Source organism: Bufo gargarizans, chromosome 9 (assembly GCF_014858855.1).
Source record: "Bufo gargarizans isolate SCDJY-AF-19 chromosome 9, ASM1485885v1, whole genome shotgun sequence".
NCBI lineage: Eukaryota > Metazoa > Chordata > Amphibia > Anura > Bufonidae > Bufo > Bufo gargarizans.
The window spans coordinates 21,587,407-21,604,108 of NC_058088.1; the positions used below are offsets into that span (position 1 = coordinate 21,587,407).

At 46.3% G+C, this 16,702-nt stretch overlaps 1 protein-coding gene across 1 annotated transcript in view; it reads right to left on the reverse strand.

Annotated features, from left to right (window-relative positions):
* Nucleotides 1-16,702, reverse strand: part of COL11A2 (collagen type XI alpha 2 chain) — a 132,028-nt gene that overhangs the window by 111,256 nt on the left and 4,070 nt on the right. The window lies entirely within an intron of this gene.

Here is a 16,702-nt window from a genome sequence, read left to right on the forward strand (position 1 = left end):
GTCATATCAAGCACAGCCATTATACAATGTACGGTGCTGTGCTTGGTGAACTTCGAGAAGGCCGTGGCGCTCATAAGAGCCCAATGTCTTCTCAAACAGCTGATTGGCAGTGATCCCAGGTATCCGACCCCCACCCATCAGATACTGACGACCTATCCTGAGGTTAGATCATGAGTATATAAGCCTCAGAAAACCCTTTTAAGTTCCCAGGCTTTCCCTGACAACCCATTGCTCTGGGGGTTCTGCTTCCCGACTCCAAAGACTTCCAATAAAAAATACCACCGCCATTTTGTGATTAGAGCGCACACGAGTGCTGTAACAACAGCACAAACTTTGTGTAAAGTGACCTCACTCCCGTCTCCTGCTCATTTTGCCAGGCGTGAATGGGTCTGTCGAGGGTTGTCTGCCAAATTCTTTGTGTTGGGATGGATTATGTCCTTGTCTACTTCTGGCCGCTGCCGTTTCCACAATTCCACCAGAAAATTTGAAAACAAAACATCGAGATTTCTGCTTTCTTTAAGGATGAGGAAAAAGACACATATGCTCTAAGGATTTAGGCTACAGAATATAATATAAGCCTGGTTTTACTAATATAATTACTGCAGGGGTAACGTGGGTTTTATAGTAGAAAGTTTAGGATAAAGGAATTGGATTCACCAGATCCATAGGGTTCCATTCACTCAACGGGGGGGGGGGGGGGGGGGGGGGTGAAAGAGAGTCCATTTGGTCTCTTTTGGGCTCGGATACATCATTATACCTCTTTTTTTACTGTGTATATGAATGTATAATTGATTTTGAATTACATGGGAGTCTATAGGCAATATATGAGACAGTATGTCTCTACAGTGGCATATGTCGGTGCCTTCCAGCCGAGGCACAGTATATGTCGGGCAATACTCAAGACTTAATAAATTGATGGATGGCTCCAATCTGATTAAGGCAGGACCTAAACAAAAAAAATAATCCAGACTTATTGTAAAGATAATAGTCTAGATGGAGCAGTGCTGTCTGAACTGTGACCATGGGGTCATGGGGATGGAAAGTATAGGGGTCTCAGGGTTGTATTATGATTACCATTTTTTTGCCATCCACAACCTCGCGATTATCCTTAGTGGGGAAACTACAGTATAGGTCCAGGAGCCTGATGAAACCCAAAAGGTTCTTCTTACCCTTTATTGAGACCAGTAGAATTACGTGGTGAGGACTAATTAAATCAAGAAGCTCATATGATAGTGGTTTTGGAGATCAACCAGATAAGCTAAAACAGTCAGTGGCCTGAAACACGATGTGGCTGCCATGATTTCCAAGGTAAAACTAAGATATTACCCTAAAAAACGTGGTGTCCACCGTGTGGATGCTGAAACTTGGCAGCATATTTTCCCTATAATATGTCCGTTAAAATGTCCAGTAGAAGAAGAGAGAAGACAGATTGGATGAGGTGACCTTTTTCTCACACCTTGAGGTGACCATACACTTGCGGTGATTCCTCCCGACCTCCCCATACACACATTTATGTTCTCAGTGGGGAGAAGGGAACACACTGCCACCAGACACTTCAAGTGGTGCTGATCCTTGGTAGCCCAAACCTTCTAATGAAAAGGCCAGTCCCACATAATAATGTCTTTAACCAAAATTAATGTGTATGACCAGTGGGGTACATAGCAAGGATCAAACCAGGCCCCCCACACAGGACAGAAGGGTTTCTGTCTAAACCCTTCTCAATGACCCTTGGGCCATTTTTTCCACTGCCTTGTTTGCTAAAAGTTGTTCCATTAGAGGGTAGAGTCCTGACCAAGTTTGCACCTCCAGTAGAAGAGGAGATAATCCCAACTAAGACTGGGCCCCTTCTTGCCCTGGGCCCCATAGCAGTATCGTGGTCTGCCCATATGGTAGCTACGCCGCTGTATATGACCACCTTTGAATCAAAGTGGGCTGAACCTGACAATTTTGGCAAGTTTTCCAAATATCTAATTTTAATTTACAAAATGCCCCACAACAGCAGATTTCAGGTAGAAGAAAGAGTGAGCATGTTAGATTCAGCATGTCTGATCCTTAGTTACCATAGGAGATAATTAGGCAACTGTTTAAGACCAGCCGGTCTCACCATGCTTCTTTCTGGAGCATTTCAGCTACCTAATACATGTTTCCACCATATGGGGCCCACTCTAACCCCCAGGCCCAGCCGGGACATCTACAATGTGCATATTATGGTATCTCTCCAGAGCTCTTTTTAGTGAATGCATCCCAGTGTTCAGCACATACGGGCAGCCGACAGATTCTGAAAACTATCTTTTTTGTGACACATACTTTCTAAAACCAAACCAAATATTTACCTCCCTCCCTCGCTCCGTCCCCCCCCCCCCCCCCCCAGCTTCACCCGAAGTGAAGCCGTTCTATAAACAGGAGCTCTTTGCATCCATTCACACAATGGGCTCTCTGTGAAAATCCTTCCCCCGGCTCAGACAGAGGATGCCCTCAGCGCTCACAGTGACTTGGGCTAAGAAAATTCAATATATTTCCATTTCAAAAGGGGCCATTTCAGGGGTACCCTGGGTGGGGACGCAGAGGGACCCCAAACACTCATAATGATTCGCTTGTAAAACGTGCATTGTTTAGCACCACATTCCTGCCATTAAGTTAGAAATCCTTTCCTGAAACATCAGTCTACGGTTTCAGACGCAGCCGAATACCAGCGTGTGGAAAATTCAAAGGAAAACAGTAGCCGTGTGTGTCTGTGGAATGAGATCCATATGGTTTTAACGTGTGCGGTTTTGGGGCACGGGGCTCATGTGAATTGCTATTTGACGTATTCAGCCTCCTCTCTGAGCAGCGAATACCTTCCCACTGACCGCTCGCCAACTATTTTATCTGGCATCTCAGGTATTATTTCGGGATAGACATGATAGCCTGGTAAACCGGCCAGAGCAGGCAGAAATCAGACATAATAAGGGGGTAAAGATGAGCAGGACCCCACAGCTTTTTTCTATATACGTTTTGTCCATATTGGTATAAACAGTATACATACAGTACTGTGTAACAGTTGTAGGCAGGTGTGCAAAGAAATGCTGCAAAGTAAAGCTACTTTCACACTAGCGGCAGACTTCTCCGGCAGGCTATTCGGGTGGGTGAACAGCCTGCCGAATCCATGCTGCCGCTAGTGCACGCGTACCGCCCGAGGTATGCTCCGGCCCCATTGACTATAATGGGGGCGGGCCGGAGTTCCGGCAGCAGCACGGCAAACATGCAAAGAGGCGGCCGGAATAAAACTACGACATGTCGTAATTTTTTTTTTTCGCCCGCCTCTCGGCATGTTTGCCATTCTGCTGCCGGAACTCCGGCCCGCCCCCATTATAGTCAATTGGTCCAGAGCATACCTCGGGCGGTACGCGCGCACTAGCGGCAGCACGGATCCGGCAGGCTGTTCATCCGCCCGAAGTCTGCCGCTAGTGTGAAACTAGCCTAAAAATGCTTTCAAAAACAGAAGTGTTTAAGGGGTTGTCCCATCTCAGACATTGGTGGCATATTGTTAGGATATGCCACCAAAGTCAGATAGGTGCAGGTCCCATCTCTGGGACACTTATCTCTAGGATAGAGGCCACAAAGTCATAGATGTGCGGCAGTCCTCCATTCATTTCTATGGGACTGCCAAAAAGAGGTGGGACCCGCACCTATCATCCTAGTGATATACTACCACTTTCAAATAAACTGATTTCCAGCACGAAGGAGATCAAATCTTGCATGTTCTTAATTGAATATTCCAGACGTACACACGGTGCAGTGAAAGAGGTCCCTCCATGTCCCTGGTCAGACCGACATGTTTCGAGCCAGCCGGATCAAGATCATGAATAAGAGCCGGCTAGTCGGTCTGACCAGGGACATGGAGGGACCTCTTTCACTGCACCGTGTGTACGTCTGGAATATTCAATTAAGAACATGCAAGATTTTATCTCCTTCGTGCTGGAAATCTGTTTATTTGAATGAAGTTTACGCTGAGCTGACATGGCTTTTCCGTCGCACGACTGAACTGGTGAGCTGGATTTTTATTTATATATACTACCAATGTCTGAGATGGGACAACCCCTTTAATAGTTTATTTGTATCAATTAATACAAGGCAAAGTGAATGAAGAAACTAATTATCTAAATCCATATTCAGTGTGACTACCCTTTGCCTCCAAAGGGTAGTCACACCGAATATGGATTTAGATCATTTGTTTTTGAAGGAACTTGGCAGGGGGGTTGTTCCAAATATCTTGGAGAACTAAGAGGAGATCTGCTCCAGTCCTGTCTCTTCATGTAATCCCAGACAAAGGTTGAGATCAGGGCTGAGGTTGATATCAGGGCTCTGTGGGGGCCATATCATCACTTTCAGGACTCCTTGTTCTTCTCTATGCTGCAGATAGTTCTTATTGACATGATGTTGGGGGTCGTTGTCCTGCTGCAGAATAAATTTGGAGCCAATCAGACACCTCCATGAGGATATTGCATGATGGATAAGTATCTGCCTGTATCAAGCTCTTTTGAAGAAGCAAAAAGAACCGAGCAATGTTGAGGACCATAGGCGCAGAAGTCTGGGCAGATGTGGTCTTCATGGAAGAATTGTGGCCAAAAAGCCATACATTCAACGTTAAACAAGGCCAAGTAACTCATCTATGCACAAACACATAGAAACTGGAGTGCTGAAAATGGCAGAAGGCTGGAGAGAGGTACAATAGTGAGTGGCTGCCGGCAGCTGTGAAGTATGGTGGAAGGTCCTGGCAAGTTTGGAGCTGCACTTAAAGTGCAGCGAATAAAGTTGGGGATTTGGTCAGAATTAAGGGTGTTCTCAGTACTGAGAAATACAGGCAGATACTTATTCATCAGGCAATACATTAAGGGGAAACATCTAATTGACAAATGCGCAACACCATTTGAGGTCTTGAGCATCTTTTGCCTTTTAGACCACTTTATTCTGTGATTTTGAAACGTCTAATTGACTCCAAATGTATTCTACAGCAGGATAATGACCCCAAACGGACAGAAAATGTCATTAAAGGCTATCTTCAGCATAAAGAAGAACAAGGAGTCCTGAAATTAATGATATGGCCTCCACAGAGCCCTGACCTCAGCATCATCCAGTCTGTCTGGGCCTACATGAAGAGATGGAATGATCTGAGCAAGCCTACATCCACAGAAGATATGGGCTTAGTTTTCCAAGATGCTGCCAAGTTCCTTCAAAAATTGATTGGATTTAGATTTTTATTTTTTTTCATTTACTTTGCATTTTGTTAATTGATAAAAATAAATGATTAAAACTTCTATTTTTTAAAGCATCCTTACTTTGCAGCATTTTTCCACACCTGGATACAACTTTTGCACAGTACTGTAGGTTCCTTCTATTCTGACATGGCTGCACTGGCAGAATGAAGTTTCATCCCATGATCCACTCCTCGTAAACAGGCGCATCCACCCCATATGAACTGAAAAATAATCCACAACTGTATAATGGATTATCCAGAACTTCACATTTTCACTGTGAATTTTTAAAATTCTTTCCAGCCCGCTAATAAGGAGGACAGAAATTTGGCAAATTGATGGAAACTTTGAAAATGTTGTGTTCCATTGGATGCCTCCTCTGAGCTTTTCTGACATCCGTCCTATCACATAACTCTCTGGCATACATCCCAACAAAAGTGGACTCGTGCATTCATGGATTAGGTAGTGTCTGAGGGTCATGGCCAGGGGGCGCTATCACCCTGAGCACTCATTACGGGTTCTGTAAATAAATACGAGCAATAAATTCTGCTCTGCTGCGTCTTTACAGTAGATGGCCATGAATTTCATTGTCCAGGAGGCCAGGACACCTTCATGCCTCCCTACGATGGTGTAAGAGGGACACTCTGACACTTTATTACTCATGTCCTTTAGCTTCCTTTAAGTGACTGAAGATTTAAATAAAATCTGATGAATATTTAAATTTCTCAGCACCAAACACCAATAAATCACCGGATGGCAAATGTATGAACCAAGGCGTAAATCGGGGAAGACTAGAGTTAACATATCTCCCAACTTTCCAAAAATGTCATGAAAGACAATAAAGTTTGTGCCATGCTTAAAACACGTCTCTAACCCCCACCCAATCCATATCCATAAATGCCAAATCTTGCCCAATCTCCTTTCTACCCCCACACAGTAATAGTGCCACAATAGTAGGATGCCCTCTTAGTGTTCCCCTCAGAGTAGTGCCTCAACAAAATAAGAATGTCCCCTTAGTGCCCCCTTATAATAATGATGCCCTGTAGTGCCCACCCACACAGTGAAGAGGCCCCTCAGACAGAAATGATGCACCTCTAGTGCCCCAACACACTATGATACCCACCATAGTGCTTCCCCATGCAGTATGTTGCCCCATAATTGGCTTTCCCTTTCAGTATGATGCTCTCTAAGTGCCTCCCAATGCAGTATATCCACCTTTGTACCTCCTAGTGGCGTCGCTAGAGGGGGGCGAGGGGGGGCAATTGCCCCCCCTATGTTGTCCCTTGCCCCCCCGGGTGCCCCCCCGCTGATTCCCCAGAGTGAATACTAATGAGCGCTTCCATTATGGAAGCGCTCATTAGTACCGAAGGACCAGGAAGTGGTGAACGCTCTGTACTCACCACTTCCTGGTCCTCGGCTGTCGGCTGTGCAGGGCTGCGCACAGCGTGAGGGCGCTCTGTGACCTCACGCTGTGCGCGCCAGTTTAGAGCACAGTCGACTGAGGAGAAAATGGCAGGCGGCGTCCGTCCAGGAACAGGAGAGGTAAGTGTTTTTATTTTTTATTTTATAAAAAATGTGGCTGCTGGGGGCATTATGGGGGCTAATAGGAGGCATATAAGGGCTAATTGGAGCCATATGGGGGCATTTGGAGGCATATTTGGGGGCTAATAGGAGGCATATGGGGGCTATTTGGGGGCTAATTGGAGGCATATATGGGGGCTAATTGGAGGCATATTTGGGGCTAATTGTAGGCATATTTGGGGCTAATTGGAGGCATATTTGGGGCTAATTGGAGGCATATTTGGGGCTAATTGGAGGCATATTTGGGGCTAATTGTAGGCATATTTGGGGCTAATTGGAGGCATATTTGGGGCTAATTGGAGGCATATTTGGGGCTAATAGGAGGCATATGGGGCTGATAGGAGGCATATGGGGGCTAATTGGAGGCATATGGGGGCTAATTGGAGGCATATGGGGGCTAATTGGAGGCATATGGGGGCCTATGGGGCTAATAGGAGGCATATGGGGGCTAATTGGAGGCATATGGGGGCTAATTGGAGGCATATGGGGGCTAATTGGAGGCATATGGGGGCATATGGGGGCTAATTGGAGGCATATGGGGGCTAATTGGAGGCATATGGGGGCCTATGGGGCTAATAGGAGGCATATGGGGGCTATTTGGGGGCTAATTGGAGGCATATATGGGGGCTAATTGGAGGCATATTTGGGGCTAATTGTAGGCATATTTGGGGCTAATTGGAGGCATATTTGGGGCTAATTGGAGGCATATTTGGGGCTAATAGGAGGCATATGGGGCTAATAGGAGGCATATGGGGCTGATAGGAGGCATATGGGGGCTAATTGGAGGCATATGGGGGCTAATTGGAGGCATATGGGGGCTAATTGGAGGCATATGGGGGCCTATGGGGCTAATAGGAGGCATATGGGGGCTAATTGGAGGCATATGGGGGCTAATAGGAGGCATATGGGGGCTAATAGGAGGCATATGGGGGCATATGGGGCTAATTGGAGGCATATGGGGCTAATAGGAGGCATATGGGGGCTAATAGGAGGCATATGGGGGCTAATAGGAGGCATATGGGGGCTAATAGGAGGCATATGGGGGCTAATAGGAGGCAAATGGGGGCATATGGGGCTAATAGGAGGCATATGGGGTAATAGGAGGCATATGGGGGCTGATAGGAGGCATATGGGGGCTGATAGGAGGCATATGGGGGCTAATTGGAGGCATATGGGGGCTAATTGGAGGCATATGGGGGCTAATTGGAGGCATATGGGGGCATATGGGGCTAATAGGAGGCATATGGGGTAATAGGAGGCATATGGGGGCTGATAGGAGGCATATGGGGGCTGATAGGAGGCATATGGGGGCTGATAGGAGGCATATGGGGGCTAATAGGAGGCATATGGGGGCTAATAGGAGGCATATGGGGGCTAATAGGAGGCATATGGGGGCTAATAGGAGGCATATGGGGGCTAATTGGAGGCATTTCGGGGCTAATTGGAGGCATATGGGGGCATATGGGGCTAATAGGAGGCATATGGGGGCTAATAGGAGGCATATGGGGGCTAATAGGGGCTAGGGCATATGGGGGCTAATAGGAGGCATATGGGGGCTAATAGGAGGCATATGGGGGCTAATAGGAGGCATATGGGGGCTAATTGGAGGCATATGGGGGCTAATAGGAGGCATATGGGGGCTAATAGGAGGCATATGGGGGCTAATTGGAGGCATATGGGGGCTAATTGGAGGCATATGGGGGCTAATAGGAGGCATATGGGGGCTAATAGGAGGCATATGGGGGCTAATAGGAGGCATATGGGGGCTAATAGGAGGCATATGGGGGCTAATTGGAGGCATATGGGGGCTAATAAGAGGCATAATGGGGGCTAATGAGGCATAAGGGCTGATATGGGGGCTAATGAGGCATAAGGGCTGATATGGGAGCTAATGAGGCATAAGGGCTGATATGGGGGCTGATATGAGAGGCATAATGAGGGCTAATGAGAGGCATAATGTGTCATCCACAGATGCCCCCATAACAGTGTGTCTTCCACAGATCCACCATAACAGTGTGCCTGTGCACTGACGAGAGACAGAAAGAAGGGGAAAGAATACGTGGATGCAAGCAGAGGACGGCACAGCAGACGACTGAGTAGCTTCTTTTGTAAGTAAATTGCTTTATTATAACTGTATCCCTGCATATCGCAATTCACTCGTATTTTGTAATCTTATTGATATATACTTATTTTGTTTGTGCCCCCCCATTTTTGACTGTGGTATCTTTGTGCCCCCCCTATATATTGTTCCTAGAGTCGCCACTGGTACCTCCCCATGCAGTATGTTGCCCCCCCCCCCCCTTAGGTTCACCAAACAGTATGATGCCCCCTTAGTGCCTCCCCATGAAGTCTTTGGAAGGTGAGGAGTTAATGAAAATTTTACTAATTATGTTTTTATGGTCAATTAATAACATATCATATTCTAATACTGAGTGCGCTGACCTGCTGCATGATAATCACCTAAATTTGCCGCCTTAGGTCCAGGCCTAGTTAGATGTGTTTTCCAAGAAATGGTCTGCCACCACCATTATATTTACTAACGTCTCCATGGTAAACTGTTCAGTCAGACATATCTGAAGCTACTTATCTATGGAGCAGATACAAATGTAAAGCTTAATATAAATGAGAAATGCAAAGAGTTAAAATGGCAAATATATACAGTATATATAGAGAGAGTAGGTTCACCGCTACTAGGTGGTTGGCCAACCTCTTCTACCTAGTCATCTTCTGATTACATAAGCCTGGGGTGCCAAGTGATGACATCACTGCATGGGCTACAATGTGTTAGTAGTATCTATCTATCTATCTATCCAGGGCCGGCGCCACCCTTAAGCAGAGTAGGCCACCGCGTAGAGAGCACTCTTGCTGGGGGTGCCGGCGCTTTAGAGTCTGGCCACCAGTGACGTTGCGAGGTGGGTGCGGCTGGTGCGGGCCGCAATGGGTGACACCAGTCTGATAGGGTGTCACCCGCCGGACCCAAGTTCCCAACACCACTAGCACCCGCCCCTTGTACTTGTGTCACTGATCTGATCCTGTACTTGCTGGCTGCGCGGGCATGAGTTCAGTCACTTCGGTGCGCAATGGCGCGAGACCCGTGACCTCCCGAGGTGGGTCTCGCGGGATCACGCCCCGCAGGACGAGATTGCGCGCCGAAGACACTAAACTCTGCTCGCGCAGCCGGCATGTGCAGACTGTACAGGATCAGAAACACAAGTACAGGGGGGAGGGGGGGGCAAACTACATAATGGAGGGCAGTCTGGGGGCAAAATTAACTTGTGTGGGGGCAAAATTACTTAGTGGGGGAAAAATTACATAATGGAGGGCAGTGTGGGGGAAAATTACATAATGTGAGGCACTGTGGGGGGCAAATTACATAATGTGCTGCAGTGTGGGGGGCAAATTACATAATGTGGGGCAGTGTGGGGGCAAATTACATAATGTGGGGCAGTGTGGGGGCAAATTACATAATGTGGGGCAGTGTGGGGGCAAATTACATAACGTGAGGCAGTTTTTGGGGGCAAATTACTTAACGTGTGGCAGTGTGGGGGGCAAATTACATAATGTGAGGCTTGTGTGGGGGCAAATTACTTAATGTGGGGCAGTGTGGGGGCAAATGACTTAATGTGGGGCAGTGTGGGGGCAAATTACTTAATGTGGGGCAGTGTGGGGGGCAAATTAAATAATGTGGGGGGCAAATTACATAAAGTGGGGCAGTGTGGGGGGCAAATTACATAATGTGGGGCAGTGTGGGGGGCAAATTACATAATGTGAGGCAGTGTGGGGGCAAATTACATAATGTGAGGCAGTGTGGGGGGCAAATTATTTAATGTGGGGCAGTGTGAAAACAAATTACTTAATGTGGGGCAGTGTGGGGGGCATATTACTTAATGTGGGGACTATGAGGAGCACTATTACTATGGGGGCACTATTATTTCTTCAGGATAGTATTTGTCGTATTGGGGCCGGGGCACAGCGAGCAGCAGGATAACACTGTGGGGACTCCAGTTTGGGGGATGATGATAGAAAAGTGAGGACACTAAGATGTCCATGTGTCACACTCTGCAGAGACGAGGCGGCTAAGAGAAGTGTCCAGACCGAATGGAGAAGATGATAACAGAGAAGATCTACATCGGAGGAGACGTCACCTGGAAGCCCTGGATGTGAGAGGTACGTGCTGCTGTATATGCGCAATGCTGCTATTTTATGCTTTGTATATGAGAAAATGTTTACAATTAAAATGTTTTAATTAAATGTTCTATTTTACTATTTTTATTATTTGGTCGAAAGGCTTATTGGGGAGGGGGGATTGTAACGGGACTGCTGTAGAATATCTAAAATTAGCTGGTCAAGTAAAATGTTGCATGCAACAATCATTAAATAGGTGGCCGACAAAAAAGTGGTGGGTCAAAGGGCGTGGTCAATGGGCGGAGTCAAGGGGCGGCAAAATTAGCTTTTGCCTAGGGTGGCAAAAATCCTTCCACAAGCCCTGTATCTATCTATCTATCCTTCTACCTATTATCTATCTATCTCATAAATATCTATATGTATTGTTCTGTCTGTCTACCTATATCTCTACCTATATCTCTACTAATCGCCTATCATCTATTCTGTATCGATCTATCTATCATCTCATGTCTATTTATCTATTATCTATGTATCTACTATCCTCCATGGGGCCCAGAACACAACAAGGACACTGGGCTCCAGAGTTCACCATCACTCTCATCTCCTATGGTAGGCTCAAGGTTCTCCAATTCTACCCTTGGGAACCCTCCATTTCATTTCCATTGGTGGTTCCAAGTCACCCCAGTCCAACACTGGTTGTCAGGTATCAACTATCGATTTAATCTATCATCTATCTATCTATCTATCTATCTATCTATCTATCTCCAGCTATAATATATCTGATCCCACAGCACTAGACATGGCCACACAGCACATCTGTATTTGGACCAGTATGGCGGGCGAGGGTCGGGCATCTTGTATTTCATCCCTGACTGCAGTTTCTGTGTGAGCGCCAGGCCTCGGAGTATAATCTGCACATTATGCTTTGTGTGAAGGAACGCTCTGAGCCGGATCACACCCACAGCCATTTCCTTGGTGACGTCTCACATTGCAGATCTCTCTCGTCATTAATTCAAAGAGCAGAGAAATCTATCGAGTTACCGACGATCTGTCATAAAGGGGATGAAAACACAGACATCATGTGCCGCGGCCTCACCAACTATTAGAGGCGCCATGTTAGGTTTTATGGACTCATGAGGGAGGTTTATCAGACTGGTGTGAAGTAGAACTTGCTTAGTTACCCATAGCAACCAATCAGATACCGCCTTTCATTTTTCAGAGCTCCTTTGGAAAATGAAAGGTGGAATCTGATTGGTTGCTATGGGCAACTAAGCAAGTTCTACTTTACACCAGTCTGATAAATGACCCCCAGTTTATACAGTGTAGAACCGCGTATACCGCTATATCATACCCAGATACCATCATGTTCATGCCTGTGTTTACTTTCTATGTAATCCATTACATCATCCCTCAGAAATAATGTACATCAAATTATCCCCAAATTATTTCCTGCAGCCCCATGTAAAATGTTCCATTAATTCATATTATTGCAGGCGGCTCCCACATCTGCCCATGGCTCCTTCTACAGCTCTGTCTCTATGTGATCTTCATCAGGGGCGGACATGTTTAGGTAAGGCTAATGCCGATGTCACGGGGTCCAGCAGGTAAGGGGCCTAAGTGCATCTGCGCTATACAACTTACTGACAACAGGACCACCATGGAATCCACAGCCAGTAGTTGTCAGCGCAGTAAACCAGGAGTCACTGGTTAGACGTCCGGGTCACAGGACATGGATACCGGTGTGGGGTCCTTCCTTAGTTCTTCACAATAATGTCTTTTCTCAGTATTTTTGCCTATAGGAATCTGTGTATATGTGGGACTGACAACCAACAATAGATAATTAAATGGTTAGAGGCCAAAATATCCCCTGAATGCCTCATCGCGGTCCAGAACTAAGTCTGAACCAGCATATTAAACCATTTAGTCCAGGCCTGTCTATTTACCGGCTCCGTTCTCCTCCCTAACATGGCGCCAGGAGCCGATGTCAAGTTTTTCCTGCCCCCAGACTATTCCTTGTGGTACAGATGAGGCGGTGTTAGAATCAAAGGCCAATTTGCTCCATACTATGCCCTCAGTGGCACCAATCCATGGCACAGCTTCATCAGGGTTGGACTCAATGTCGGACTGGGGTGCCTAGGGACCACCAGTAAAATTTATTTTGGGGGCCCGCTGTAAACCTACATGCAAATACCACGTGCTCACACAGCGGCAGCAGCAGCAAGACGCTACAGGAGGATGGATTATGCGGGCCCCTGTAGTGACTTTCAGAGGTCAGGTCCCTGGGGACAGAACATACTGGCTGGCCCTAGAAGTCTTCTCCACCACCCGATGTCTGTATAAGAATAAACCTGGTAGTTTGTTAAAAAATATATAGGCTGTTTTTATACAAGTGTAGGCCGGTATCTGTATGCAGTGCAGTCTGGGCCATGGGGCTTAGGGCCTAACTTGCAAGAGAGCCCACCGGGATAATTCACCTATTCCTCTGCGGGCCAGTCCGAACTGGTTAGACTGTCCCACCAAAGGTCAGGAAGATCCTCCATGGGGCCCAGAACACAACAAGGACACTGGGGTCCAGAGTTCACCATCACTCTCATCTCCTATGGTAGGCTCAAGGTTCTCCAATTCTACCCTTGGGAACCCTCCATTTCATTTCCATTGGTGGTTCCAAGTCACCCCAGTCCAACACTGGTTGTCAGGTATCAACTATCGATTTAATCTATCTTCTATCTATCTATATTCTATCTATCAAATTATCTATCTATATCCTATCTATCTATATTCTATCTATCTATCTATCTATCTATCTATATATCTATCTATATTCTATCTATATCCTATCTTTCTATCTATCTATCTATCTAACTACTATCTATCTATCTCCTATCTATCTATCTATCTATCTATCTATATTCTATCTATATTCTATCTATCTATTATCTATATTCTATCTATCAAATTATCTATCTATATCCTATCTATCTATCTATCTTCTATCTATATTCTATCTATCTACTATATATTATCTTTCTATCTATCTATCTATCTATCTCATATCTATCTACTATCTATTATCTATCTATATTCTATCTATCTATCTTTCTTTCTCATATCTATCTATCTATCTCCCCATAGTATTACACCTCTAGCGGTAAGTACAGTAGAGGATTTGATGTCGTCCTCTCTGGGACGCGGGTGATTGACAGGCTGCCCCCGTTTCGCTGCTCGCCCCTAACAAGCTCTGCTTTCATCCCTGTCTCTCGGCTCTCCCGCCGTCTTCTCCTGAAATAACTGACACCTCTCCCCAACCATTGAGCAGACCTCAGCCCTCCTTGGCACTTGACGAGCAGGTAGAGGACAGAGGGCGGCATTCACTGCAGTGACACAGGAGGGGTGGCATGGAGTGACACTAATCCGCCTGATCAGGTGATGTCAGGTCCTCTGCGTCCCATCTCCATCAGTGACGCATCTGGTTTTTTACAAGGACTCACACGCTCCGACTGCACTAATTATACCCTAACGGAGAATTCACACATGGGAGATTGGTTGCAGAAACGTCCCATTCATGTGAACGGATCCATGTGCTTGCCACCGATACAACCCCTTTAGCATCAATCAGCGTAAATGCGTCAAGGGTGAGGATCAGTCTTACACCTGCGTTATACCGAGCTCTCTATAAGTCCCTATAGATCCTGTCCTGGCCTGACCTCTGTCCCTCCACGTTCTGTCATCTACGCCACCCTTGGCCTAGAATGTTTCCTCATCTTGGATTTGACCCAAGACTAATTATAAGTGTTAAAGTGATGATTTGTTGCGTCTCTGCCCCGCTATTCTGCGCTGTCATGTAGATTTTCTCTCCGGACTCCGATAAATGACACTTTTGTCCTGATCCGGTCCCCCCCCACCCCTCAATCTGTCACCTCTATCCCAGAAATCTGCTATACACTGTCACTAAACGATTCGCTCTTCACTTTGGGTCCTGCAAATCTCAGAGCCAGAAGGAAAAAAAAAACCTTCCTTCCCACACATCACCGCCAGCACCTTTTTTTATGGATTCGTGCAACTTAAAATCACATTCTGCCTTCATGGAAAATTCTGTCCCCACTATAAAAAGTTGTTCTTGTTCCATCCGCCAGTGCTGAGCTCATTAAAAACAAGCCGAAGAGAAAAAAAAAAAAAAAACGTAATCTGGCCGGTCAGACAATAAAATATCTTCATTGTTCTCCGAAACGTCAGAGCAGAAAAAAAAATATATAATATAAATTTAAATGTTTTCACCCACGAGATGACTAAATAAATCAATCATCCCCCTCTTCAGAGAACAGCCGGATGATACAAATGTCAAAAAGTGTCACAAAACAGCCATAAAAGTAACAAAAAAAGTTACAATGTATCAATAAAATTCATCGAATTCCTCCTTGGGAGGAATTCTGGGAAGGGTTAACCCTTCACGATCTGAAATCAGGCCTCATGCAGGTGGGGTTTACCTGCTCCACGCCCACCACCCCTAGTTTTATTGTAAATGGGGGCTGTGACCCCCCCAACTCTTCATTTTCAGGACCGTTTGATGCAAATACCAGCACAATGATAAATCCAGCAGCGTTGCCTCTTGCATGCACCACTTGCTTTGAGATATGAGCGTCGCTGAGGGTGGTATGAAGGCTGCGCTCCAAGACATACCTCACATCCCCTACCTCTACCTGGGCTCCCTGTGCGCCTGCATCCCCTGCACACGCACACAACACTGCTATTCACACAGCTGTCTATACCTCCACTGTAGGCACCCTTACACAAACACGTAGGCACAAGGCACTGCTATGTAAGGGGCGTCCTCCCATCCTCCTATGATACTGTTCACACACTGTTAGCACGCAGATGGGACAAGGGACGCAGTCTATAAGCATAATGCAGCATTTTTGCAAATTCCGCTCATATGACGATATAAAACCTGGATTAGCACAGGAACGCCGCATGCCATAGACTATTAAACATGGCTAATAATTGCCCCATGACCTCAACGTCTTCTGAAACCATAGCCATATATTAAATACCCAGCTGCACCAGCAGAGACATAAATACACATTGTGCAAGACCTGGTAGGAAGCGCACATTTCTCCCAAAACCGCAGCAGGTGGTTCATGCTCGCCCTATAATCCAGCGAACGCCCCTAAATATACCCAATGGACCTCCGCTGACCTGCAGAAGATTAGGGGCGCTGGAGGTCCCTGAGGCTTCACTGCGGTTGGGAGTAGTTCTCAGTGTCATTGACATCTGTTATCGTTTGTAAAGGGATGCTGAGAGTTATGGTCATCTGCTCATTAGACACAAGGAAACACATTGATAGAAAAAAACAAATCTCAACATTTTAGTTTTACACCTTTTCCCCCCCCCAAGGACTGGAGATGACAGCACCCAGACCTGCACTGGGGGTCCCTGCAGACAGCACCCAGACCTGCACTGGGGGTCCCTGCAGACAGCACCCAGACCTGCACTGGGGGTCCCTGCCTGACTACATCCATAGGTAGAGATACAATGTAGTCACCTGACAACCTCCATGAATCGTCTGCACCTGATATCTGTAAATACTTTGATACTTTGTATCTATTTTTTATCTCCTGAACCTTCTCCATCCATTTCCATCCCTGCTGTTTTTTTTAGGCTGCAGAGCTAACGTTTAGCATTTCTGCAGTGACATTTCGTGCACATTGGACGCCTCGCTGTCTGTCTGTCCGTCTGGAAATCTGTGCCAGTCACAGCTGACTCAT